This window comes from Zootermopsis nevadensis, unplaced genomic scaffold (assembly GCF_977971745.1).
Source record: "Zootermopsis nevadensis isolate Lab colony 2312 unplaced genomic scaffold, Znev_1.0 Znev_ptg000029l, whole genome shotgun sequence".
NCBI classification, from domain to species: Eukaryota; Metazoa; Arthropoda; class Insecta; order Blattodea; family Termopsidae; genus Zootermopsis; species Zootermopsis nevadensis.
The window spans coordinates 10,914,149-10,927,061 of NW_028259161.1; the positions used below are offsets into that span (position 1 = coordinate 10,914,149).

Genomic DNA, 12,913 nt, shown 5'->3' on the forward strand with positions numbered 1-12,913 from the left:
TTTGGAATAAATATTTACCACAGTAATGAGGAGAAAAATATTATTTTCCTTAAGAAAAAGGCAACTGAATGTGGCAATTTATTAGGTAACTACCAGCTTGATTTAAAATTTGATCTATTATTCTTTTGTCATAGCACCACCTGTGAATGAAGTTATTGTTGATCAATAGGATATCTTTGTTTTCCTTGTAATCATTAATTTTGATGGCCCTTGAGTATGACATGAATTCAGGAAAATCTGTTCAGAGTCAAGAAGGATGTTATTTATTTTAGACTAAGGAAGGATTCCCTTTGATGATCCATATTTAGTACATAACAGATTCACTGACTGTAGACTGAGAAAGAGTATCCAGTAATATCATGGGAATATTTTCTTTGGGCATTTTCTGGTCTGAAAGATATGCAGTGTTTTGAAAACTGGATCTCTATTCAGGTTGAAAGAATGGGAACTTACTCTGTGGGACCTGTTAAAGCTGTTTGAAATAATGGGCCTTATTTTGAAGGATAAACTTTGTCTTTGGTTAGAATAGAATAGATTAAATTTTATTTACATTCCACACATGCTTCATAGGTGTAAGCTAAGGATGTAGAACATGCCATAGCCCAAATACAATATATTTATTATATTATTGTGAATTATGTAGTTATGCTAGCAATTTACAGCCAACTACAGTATTACCACAAAATAATTACACAAGAAAGGATATCCACTATTGCTTACATATATTTATTATAATAGCTGAGAATGTGAGGAGTGAGATAGGAGATATTATTTTTGTGCTGGATAAAACTTCTTTATATCATGATTCAGACCTTTTATAGTAGGGGGGAAGATTATTGAACAGCTTAATTTTTGCATAGTAAATTCCATTTTGATAGCTTATATCTTAATTGCATCATGCTTGTGTTCCTCAATATAATAATTTTATTTTCCGTCCTTACACAAGCTTATAGATTGTTAAAATTACATAAAATTATAACATTTCAACATTTTTGATATTGTTACATTTTAAAATGACGACATGTTTCGATGTTCAATTCCATCATCGTCAGGTCTATCAATCAAAATTAAAATTAAAATTGTTGTATCTGCTGCTCTGCGTATACTGGTTTTGTTTCTACCCGTTTAGATTTTATTTGTTTAATCTCCAGGCTTCTTCCATTTAATTTTGGAGGCTGCGCCTGGGTGCCTTATATCGGGTTGTGTGTGAGGTGCTTGTCCGATGTTACGGAGTTGCTGTCTGCCATTCCGTAACATCGGACAAGCACCTCACACACAACCCGATATAAGGCACCCAGGCGCAGCCTCCAAAATTAAATGGAAGAAGCCTGGAGATTAAACAAATAAAATCTAAACGGGTAGAAACAAAACCAGTATACGCAGAGCAGCAGATACAACAGTTTTAATTTTAATTTTGATTGATAGACCTGACGATGATGGAATTGAACATCGAAACATGTCGTCATTTTAAAATGTAACAATATCAAAAATGTTGAAATGTTATAATTTTATGTAATTTTAACAATCTATAAGCTTGTGTAAGGACGGAAAATAAAATTATTATATCCATTTTGATATTTACTGAGTTTAGTGTTTTGCATGTGAAGGGTATATCTATGTCTCATACTTACATTGTGGATGTCAGAGATTGTTTGAAATTTTTCCATATTATCTATGACAAATGATGATAACGAGAGCAAGAATTCACTGATTAGTACAAGAATATTAAATTTCTTCAACAATTCAATACACAAGGCTCTTTCTTTATTGTCTGTCATTATTCTAATTATTTCCTGTTCGATATAAAACACTTTTTGTTGTCTCTTGAGTTTCCCCAGAATATAATTCCATAGGACATGATCGAATGATAGTAAGCAAAGTAGACTGATTTTGAAGTTTATGCTTTCATGAGTAATTCATGCTGTTTTATTCTTTTTAAATCTGAGATTCATGTAACTTAAAATTCAAAATTTGTTATGCTATAAATATGTGCAGTGTTGTTATATAGTCATGACATCCCCTCATTTTGCTTTCCTTGTCTTCACAGATTCTTTAGAATAGAATAAATGTTGTAAGTATTTATTTTTGCAAATTGTTGATGTGGTATGTATGAATTTTCCTTCGTTAACTATAAGTAGTTGAGATCGATTCTTTTATCAAGAATTGGCACTAATGCTGCGTAACTCATCACATCTCATCTCTAGCTCTACAAACCAGTGTTGGTTGTGGCCGCTTCTTTTTGGAGGTTACTTGATCTATTTAGACATTTGGTAGGACTCCGTGGACGAGTGATCAGCCCATCGCAAGAATGCTGAGTAACTAGGGATCACAATTTTAAGTTGGGGCATGGGGTACTTGTTTGGCATGAGACCTATTAATTCTTTAAGCGCATGTAACATAAGGCTAAGGCATCATCTGAATTGAAGGGTTGGTGCGGAATCGTATTCGTTCTTATAGTAGAATGCAAGTAAAGACCCTGTCCATCGTGCCTGACACATTATGTGCAATTTGTGCATTCGTTTCATATTTGATAAAATTTGTTCCATGTCATGTCATGGTCATGAATTTGGGAGGGCAAACTTCAGATTAGGCCGTTCTGTAATATGAACGCACAAAAGCTGGTGGCCCTTGAAAGTGTTTCCGGTCCCTGCGTTATGAAAATTCAAGGTTCTGCAGAATCGTCATTGTATTTGGCAGCAGCACCAGCGGAAATCGTACACTGCGCAAACGCAACGGATTCTACGTCGCTCCCTCGTGGCTTAGCGAAGCGTACTTCAGCCATTTTAAAATGGGTGTCAGAAGATTAGGAAGTTCGTTGTTTTTGATGCATAATAATCGTGCAGTTTGTTGGTAAGAATTGAGCATCATTAGCAGGCATTGTAGGTAGATAGTTTTATTTTAATTACGTTGATGTTACTTTTGATTGAAAGTATTGCTACATTGGAGAAATCACAATCGGATCGTTATAAAAACCGATCTTACGGCACGGACACTAATTTCATGTCACGTTTTCAAGTTCGAAGGGCAAGTCAGGGTTTCTAACGATGGTGCGTTATAATTTGTAAAAATTGTTTTTTTTAAAACTTTGTTCAGCTTCTAAATTACAAATAAAGTAACCATTTCGGAAGTTAGTTTCGGCTTCCGTCTTTAGGTAAAAAAGGAAGAGGACATAGTCCCCAATCATTTGGGGCCCCCTGGTTAAGTATATGTAGACTCACGTGTTGATGATATCATTAAAGGGTTGCTCTCTCAGAAAACACCCCAAAACTCTCTTTACATTCAGTTTGCCAAGTGTTGTATTCTTTCATCCCAGGCTACTGTTACTGATCTTATTTTTTCTCCTTTTGACAGTTTGTAGCAAAAATTTGACCATGCACTGCATGTCTTCTATAGTTGCCCCTTGGTAGTGATAACCGTTCCATTTTTCCTTGTTTTGTCTGTTTCTTGAAAATGAGTAACTGCATTTTGCTCACCACCTTCATGTAGTGGATAGAAAAGTAGCCCATCTGTAACGTTTTAAATAAAACGGCCACCTGTCGCTTGTTAACAGATAGTTTCATAGGCAGACTTCTGTGGTTAATTGTAGAACCACTGTACAAGAAAGGGGACAAGTAAAATTAAATCAACTTGTGGACAAAGTTGTGCAACAGACCACGTGGAAAATTGCTGTTTTTGATATATTAAACAGTGAAGTAGATCTTGATTATTATTAATTCTTTGCACAAGGTGCTTAGCGAGAATGCGTTACAGGCTAGTTGTATCTGTCTATCTATTTGTGTAGTCAATTCAGCTCCACCACCTTTGGAGGATTTTAATGAAATTTGATGATGTGCTATTGTGCATGTCCTCAAAATTGTACTTATGAATATCCTATGAGTACTGGAAACAAATGACATATGAGGGAAGTCAAGAGGTAGGCATTGAGGTGTTGTATTCTGATTGCCAGAGTTGGAACTATCGAATAAAGCAGATTTAATACCACTAAATTCATGTTGCAAATAACACAGGAGTATATTATGTGTATTCTGGCGTGGATTACACTTTCTGAGCTTGTTTAATTTATGACCAGGGAACTCGGCCATCATTCATAGAGATAAAAAAGTCAAGTTGACCCAAAAAGTGATGAGCAATGTACCAAATGAAATCGTGCTTTGAGGGCAGTATAAGTATTTTCACTTTCATGATTATGCTCAGTGTTATAAACATATCAGAGTGCTTGAAGATTGAAGGACAATTTGATGTTTGAAAATTCCGTGTGGTGTATCGGAATTGTCTTGACATAGGAAGATAGCATTTCATAAGTATGACTTGCATCAAACCCAAGCGTTCATTTAATTAAAATCGAAGGTGGTCTTACACATTGCTGTGTTGTTGATATGGAATAGTCCCAAATTTAATTTGTTTTGAGTTTGATATTTTATTAAGCGGCCTATACTGACATTGGTGTGTCTTAGCTACTCTTTCTGTTTACTCGATTATGAACCCTCTTTTGATTAATGCACAACTTTAAGTGTGTTAAGTATATATCATGTGTTTGTTGCTTATTGTTGCAGTGTTTGCCATCTGTGACGAGCACTGAAAGTGCGTAGGTAAGTCTTCCATTGAAAGGGTCTTTCAAAAAATGGTTGGTATAATATATTCTCCATTTGCAATATTCTGTTCTGTTCATTTTAGAGTATTTGCTGATGTTCCACTTCGGCCCCATTATGTAGTGTGTGTGAAAATAAATTCCTGCAATGTGTAGATAGATGTTGCATATGAATATCCCTCAGTTTACAAATTTTTGCTGTAATGAATAATGCTTTCTTACTGATTCTTTATGATTATTATACATACAGTAATAAATGTCTTAATAAAAACATTTGTTAACATAAGCTCTGAACTTTATACTTTGACTACTGTCTAATATAAACATTTGATTTAACACTTCATTAGTGTTCTAAAGGGTTAAATAGGTAATAACTAACATGATAAATTATGCTTTTCTTATTTTTGTGATAGTATAGTATTCTAACAAGTGAGAAAAATATTTGATATTTTTTCTTGAAGTTGGGAAGCAATGTTTTGTATTGAAATGAATGGCATTTTCACATTTTATTTTCAAATTTTTGCCTTGCTAACATTCCTTATTGAACAAACTATATTTGGGAATTGATGGATGGGTGTGTTGTTTTATGCTCAAAATATTAGGAACAGATACAACAAAATTGTAATTTATTTTACAAACTCAGTACTTTTGGAATTATATGTATTATGAATGTCAAAGACGGCTGTCTCAGCAGATTTTCCAAAGATTTATTTTGCTTGTACGAGTGGTGGTTAAGATTTGTTCAATAGTTTGTATAAATTAAGTAGCTGTGTATTTCTTGAATGAATGTGGAAGGAATGGTTGAACCATTTGGCATGCTTGGGATAGGCAAGAGATAGACGCTCAATAACAAACCGTTTTTTATCTTTGTGAAAACTTCTGAGTTGTCTTGTCCCTTCAGACTGTCCATCCAAAATATTCTACACAATACCTTATCATGAAAGACCAGGTTTTACATGCACAAAACAGCAGGTAAAATTGTAGTGTTGTATTTTTTAATGTGAATGCATTATTGATTTGTTATTATTTCCAAATACTCTAACTTTGCCACAATTTAATCTTATTTATAATGTTTCATAATTTTGATAGAATTTGTATGTTGTTTTCTTATTTGGCAAGTGTGAAGCATACAAACATGAAACTTCCATATTCTGTTAATTTTTTCACCTGAAATTTAATCTTCAAAATTACAGTGATAGTTTATTACATATTAAAACGTTTAGGTGGATAAAATGCTCAGTGCTTAGTGTGTTGATAAGTGTATGACGTCTGGTGTAAAAAATCCTGCTTGTTCTCTTGATCAGATCAGTGGTAAAGTACAATGGTTTTCTTCATTCATTAAAAGCAAATTTAAAGGTATTGCAAACAGTAAAAATATAGTGCAAGCCATAAACAGAAAAAATGGTCTTTATGTATATCGATGTAATGAGACAAATTTCCACCTTTTGAACCTTAGCTGAATGTTGTGTAACATGGTCAGACTGCTTGGTATGGCCATGATGGAAGTCTTGACTATGCCCTGCCGAAAACATTTATCTCCGGTTTCAGTTCTGGATAGCAGTTCAAGTTGTGCAGTTGAGTCCACAGTCAAATGCACTTTCAATTAATAATAGAATCGCTATAAATTTCCTGGAATTGTGATGTTACACACACACACACACCAAGTTGGCAGCCAGTTACAGTACAATGTACCTGATGAAAAGATACGAGTTCTGTAGTAACATTCTGCTTCCAAAGATGTTTCTGCTTTCTGTTGGTCATCTGACAGATGTTGTTTAACTTAATATTGTGTAACTTGTGATGAGATAGAGCTGTTACTATTTCTTGCTTTGAAATTCCTGATGGACACTGGTTCATAAATTCATAGAAATGTGTTTCAGATACAAATGTATGTAATGTAACAGTTTTATGACATCACTAATACTAATAATTTGTAAACAACCAAGAAATGCCAAATAATGTAAACATCTGTATATGTTTTTGGTATCAGAGACCTTTTTTCTTTGAACTGCAGAATTCAATCTGTGGGCAGTCAACCTTCTGGTTACATAATTTGCTGTATGTGAAGTTTATTGACTAGCTCAGCAACTGTCAGCTTTTCAAGAAATATTTTGCCCCATGTAGTCAGTTGTGACAGTTTTATTGAAGATTTCCGTCTTCTGGGTTGTTGCGCTGTGTAGTCTGGTCGATGTTAACAAGCGTTTCAGAGGTCATACTGCCTCCGTCATCAGGGCGATGATGACGGAGGCAGTATGACCTCTGAAACGTTGGTTAACATCGACAAGACTACACAGCGCAACAACCCAGAAGACGGAAATCTTCATACTCACCGCTGTGAACACCTCAAATCTTACACAGTTTTATTGAAGCTGTCATGCCATATTACTCAAATTAGTTTTTGTCCTCCATTGGAAAATTGTGTGTGTCTGCTAGTCACAGTCAAGACTGGATACAGCATTGCTTTCTAGTTGATCCTCGGCAACTAAAAGGATTTTCGATTTAACAAATTTCAGAGTATTGCGTATCCAAACGTCTTGGGATATTACGTGCATTATTTTAAAAGTTTCCAATTTGTGATTCAGGAGATCATAACAAATGCATGTTCAAAGAAAACAAAACTTTGACAGGATTGATAAAAATGTGAAAAAACTTAAAACCATGGAAGTAATTATAAAATTAATTTGCTTAGAATAGTTTGCTTTTCAGTTTCACATTCAGTAACATTATACTTGACAGAAGCAGGGGAAAATAAAACATGTTACTTATAAGAAGTAAAGTGAACAAGAAACTTAAAAAAGATGCAACTCTTGATTGTAATTGTTCGTGTGATGGTTAAAACTGCATTCTTACTGTCTGTTGTAGTCCAGGATGTTTAGTTCTTCACTGGAATCCTGATGAAGTTTGAAGGTCTGTAAAACTGTTTTCTTGGACTTGTCCACTGTCTAAATTATAAATCCAATTTTAAAAATTGTGTTTGCCACAGGTTAAGAACTCTGGCACTATTATTTCTGGGGCCAAGTAAACATTTGCCTTCAATCATCCTTTTTGCAGTGTCTTGTGGAAGGTCTCTGGTACCATTTAAGTTGCTGGTTCTTACAATCTGAGAAAGTGTAGGAAGACTTGACTGATGTCAGAAAATTTTAGTAAGTCTTTAAAAAAAGCTTTGGAGTTGTAAATAAATAACTCCCCCATTAACAAGTATCAAGAAGTAAATAAGGGAAAGGCTCATTGTATAATAGACAACAGCCATCTTTTACTGTGATGTACGACTGGAACTGGATTTGCTGCAACATTGAAAGAAAGATGCTGCATGAAGATCAACCAAGCACAGCTGGAGGAAGGCCATATCAAGGTAAAACATAAAATTTTATTTATGTGCGTGTTCTTGACTTTACTGATGCAATTTCAGAGCACAGTTTTGGGGTAAAGTTGTGCTGAAGCATCATATCTGGAAGGTATGTGAGTGGGCTATGTTAAAATTTAATTCTCAGCCTTTTTGCTGGATGGGATGAGTGGTCAGGGAAAGAGCTGCCAGTAGTCACTGAATTCTGGGAGGGTTGCAGACTCTGAACATCTTGGGGAAGAGAAATTTTGTGATCCTGCTTCAAATCAAATTCAAATCAAGGTGTGGCTTAGATTATATATTTGTATTGTAAACATTCAGATTTTGAAGGAATTCCCTATTGCAAACATTTGAGAGGATGGGGATATTTTTATGTACTGTGTTGAAGGCAGCGGTTGAAATGTACATTCTTCTACTTCATTAAATATAATTATGCGTGAATATGCTATATTTTATTAAGCTGCTCTGACGTAACAGCTTCTTCACAATTTTCAAATGTCATTAGCTGTATGGAATAAGGGGATTGTTTTGTCTGAGGGACTGCAGACTTCCATAACTGTAGATCAGACATTTTGCTCTGTTTGTAGTGAACTGGTCAAGTTATTTTTACCTCATTAGACTTCATTTTGTATTTATGCAACTTTGAAAATGTTGCATGCTGTTGGCGAAGATAGTTAGTTGTCTGTCTACTTACAAAGTCTGCTTGGAGCCTTATTCTTAATCTGTCTGCACTGAAGTGTTGTGATGCTTAGCAGTTGATGAGTACCTGCTGACTTTCTCAATGCAGAATGATTCTTAAGAAGTGTCTGCCGGTAGCTGTAATTCTAATACTCGAGGACTTCGGCAATGACTGTACATGTATTTTTTAATCATTGCATCCCAGGATAAGGACTGTGTGCATAAAATATGTTCTGGAGGCAACTAGATGACAACTTTGTAACATTTTTATTCGGGGAAGGAGGAAGCATATAATTGTGGAGCGAGAGGAATGAGAATTGTGAGCTCTGAGGAAATTGTGATATTTTAGTGAGAGGACAGTTGAGTTAAAATTGTGAAACTCATGATGGTCATCATGTAATAGGCAGAGCAGTGAAATTGCAGAGACAAAGAATAAAGAAGAAATGAAACTGAAGATTTGGTTCAGTAAATAGTGGGAAATGGAAAGGATTATGCACAGTTGCAGAAGAGATGAGAAAGAAGGAAAACAGCAGAACTACGTGGAGACAAAGTAATTTTCAGATACAAGAAATGGACATGAAGAGATGACAAATGGTAGAAGTGACAGGATAAAAGATAAAGCTGAAGGAGGCAGATATAAACACAGCGATCTGGGCTCACAAATAAGTGTACATGTGAGGAAAAGTGCCCTTACAGATGTGTAACACTGTTATGTCACTTTTAATGTTGTGCAGGATGGCGCTTGAAGGAGAATTCTTAGTATGTGTTACAGCATTGTGACAAGAAAGAGAAAGGAAGCCTATGTTTACATTACTCTTCATTGTGATGATAAAGCTGACTGAAGCAAAGAGAATTGGAACACATTCTGATATACACAGGATTTGAGGAAGATATTAAACAAGGTTTAAAAGGGCCAACTGAGTACCTTTATGGAACGAGAAGGTTCTTCTGTACCGTGTTTGAAACGGCGCTGCACTGGTCCCTGTCCGTAGCCAGATGAATCCACCCCACTCCCTATCTTATTTCAACATTACCTTGCCACCTGTGCCTTCCAGTTGTATTTCATACAAACTTGTGTGCATTTCTCATCTCTTCCATGCATGATTTCACCAGCCTCTTGTTGCTTTTTTGCTTTAGGGCTCAAATAATCACCTCAGTACCTTACCCTGTTCTCAGACACAATGTATGTTGTTCCTTTAAAATGTTGGGAAGGATGTTGTTGAAAAGTGTTGGAAGCAGCAGAATTGACATAAAGTATGATGGAAACTGTACACACGTGGGTGCCAGAAAACTTGCAGGTTGCCTTGATTAAGAGGCAGCAGTATTCAGACAATTAAGTGAATGATTGTGGTTGGGGTGGATATGCAAGACAAATGTTCATTGTTTTATTGGATGGCAATTTTGTGGAAGCTTAGGCTGGTGGGTTTATTTTAATCTATGATGTTTTTGAAAGGAAATTAAATAGAATTTCTGAAGAGCTAGAAGACTCAAAGGAAATGGAAGCATCAAGTAGGAACTCTCTGCAAGGTTCTTTATGATTGCACCTGAAACAAAGAACATTGTTGGATATTTTGCAGTTACTTGGTTGCAGATCTAGAAGTTTGTGAATATTCTGTACAAGCATGTTTCATGTGCATATTCACTTGCAAATGGAGTATAATTAATTGTTCCTGCCCACTACAAAGAACTACATTTCATCTCATTCAGTGCAGATTGATGGTGGTAGTGTTGGCAGAATAAGGTTTAAGAGGGTGGAGGAAATTGCATAATGAGCTCTGTGATATGTGCTCTTCAGTAAATGTTATTAGGATAGTAAACATCGTGGATGATACAAAATTTATGTTGGAAAGCCTGAAGGGAAGAACTAGGTGTTAATGAACGAGGTTCCATAAAAGGCAAGGAATTACTTGACCAGCTCTTGAAAGTCTGACTGCAAAACTTACATTTTTCCTTTTATAGTGGCAGAGTTACACATGTCAGTAGGTGCTTTTGTTGTTGTGATCTAGTTTGATTTTGATAATAAACCAACTGCACTGTACATATTCATATTTTAACTTGTAGAGTAGAAATGAAACATGGAATCAAACAATCTTGGCTCATGAGCAACTGTATACTTCTGATATAGTGGGCATATTATGATGATGGTGGCTGTTAAGACCAAAGCACAGTATGTACAGAGTTATGCTATGAAGTGGTCAAGTTCATTGGCCATATTGAAAGAGACCTTGAGATGGCAGAACCAATGAAAGAGCAGTGTCATTGTAGCTTCTGTTTGAGCACACCTTTCTGTGAAGAGAGTGCACAGCAATTCATGGAGCTTGAAATTTGATCCTTTACAGTCATGTGCAGTTTAATATTGAATGCTGTGACAGTTGATAATGTAAGGTTTGGGATGTCCTGAAAAGATGAGACAGTTTCTAGTTTGTGTTGCCTCTAAAACAGGCATATACCCTGTCAGCTTTCCCATAATGGAATACAGGAATTAGATTGCAGCTAATCTTACATTTGATACTTGAAAATACATTGTAGACTCCCTTCCCCAACCAAAGAGGAAAATAAACTCACAAGTTAAAAAGAGTCTTTGTAATTTTTCTGCATTTGGAGGTCTGGCCTTTTATGAAAGGGCCAAGTCGTCATACATGGCTGTGAGTTCAGTCACACAGTTTCATGCATAACTCTGAATATACAGATCATATGTTTTTAAATTGTCATAAAGTTTTCTTGTATACTAATCCCTGCAGGCTATGTCTATGCTATATTTATTGAAACTCTCAATATGATGTAAGGAAAACTACATGTGTAGTGTCACTTAGACATTCAGCATAGGTGTAATCACCTAGAGCAGCTCGGGGCATGATCACATATACCTGTTTCTTGGAGAGGGCCCTGAGTTCAGATCTCAGCCCAGAGACCAACTATCAATTCACAAATGCATGTGTTAATTTTGCTTGTAGTGTGTATGAAAGTGTTTCTGTGCATTGAACAGTAAGTGTAGTAACAGCAGCAAGAGAATATTTGAAGGCTTATTCTTCATTGATCTTTTCAGTGTTCCTCAAATTGTAGTTGCCTTATTATTGTTAAAATTGTTACCGTGTTATCTGTTTTGCCTCGATTTCTCTTGTCTGTTCTGCATCTGTTAGGACTGCAAGAACAGTAAATTACTGGTGTAGCTGAAACTCTCTGATTGTATTCTTATTCTCATCCCATGTTCTGAGATGTCTTGACTTTAGAATTGTTTCTTTGCATTTAACAGTAAGGTGTGGCAATTGTTTTTTAGCCTGTTCTGTAATTTCTTCATTCTGTGCTGCTGCTTCCTTGTGAGTTTCTGCCTTCATATTTGTGTTACCCAGAACAGCATTTCATATATTGAATTTCTCCAGTGTTATGTCATGTCATGTTATGTTAATAGTAATAGTGTATTGTCCAACCTTACAATGCTGTTAAATTTCTCTGTGCTTAAGTCAAGTAAATTGTGTTGGAACATGCTGTTTCGAGTGCCTTGGCATGCTGGATTATGTTCTGATGTGTTGCCGCATTTGAAAAAAATGAGGAACGTTACATGAAAAAGTGTTTATCCATGAGAAATGTTTTGAATGCAAGGTCTCTGCCAGTATGTTATGTATTTCACACTGTTTTTTTTTTTGTTGTATTGTCCACATATTTGTAATAGACAGCCCTGGTTATCAATGCACATTTTGTGGTTAGGTTGTAAGAACACCACATTGAATTGTGTATGTAGCTACTGGTTTACAACAAACATTTTAAGTCTGTCATTCATGTCTCGTATTTCTGTGTTAGAATTCCTTTATAGTGTGTTGATTGTTTTGTTTGAGCAATGTTTCTAGAGGTATGCATTTTTCATAGTGTCAATTATGGTATGGATTGAAATTACTTGTCCAACTATTAATTTTATTCAGATCACTTTAGAAAATTAATAGCTGGACAATAATATCTCAATCCATACATTAGTGTGCTGTTTGTAGTTCAATAAAGTTTTTAACCGTATTAACTTGCCATGTATTGGCAGGAATTGGAACTACCAAATTTTCGTTATTTTATAAAATTCATGCCACGCTATTAATTTTTTCCGACAGTTCTGAGTGCAGGCCTACTCCGTGTCTTGAAGCAATTTGAACTACCAAATATGAGGAATTTAGCGTAACAAGTAAAGTTGTTAGTAACGCTAATAATTATTTGTTGGTGGGATTTTGAGTGCGTGCTGCTGCTGCCTTCTGTGTTGAACAACGAAGTATGAAATGAGAAATTTAGCGTAAGAAATAGAATTTCCGCTACGCTGATTATTA

At 35.5% G+C, this 12,913-nt stretch overlaps 1 protein-coding gene across 6 annotated transcripts in view; it reads left to right on the forward strand.

Moving 5' to 3' along the window:
- The window catches only part of Dhit (regulator of G protein signaling double hit), a 179,302-nt gene extending 166,649 nt beyond the window's left edge, over nucleotides 1-12,653 (forward strand). For all 6 annotated transcript variants that reach the window (XM_087358092.1, XM_087358087.1, XM_087358090.1 and 3 more), the window contains one exon: nucleotides 4,554-12,653. The gene's annotated coding sequence lies outside the window, so the exon portion shown is untranslated. The remainder of the gene's footprint in view (nucleotides 1-4,553) is intronic.
- Nucleotides 12,654-12,913: the final 260 nt, after the last annotated feature.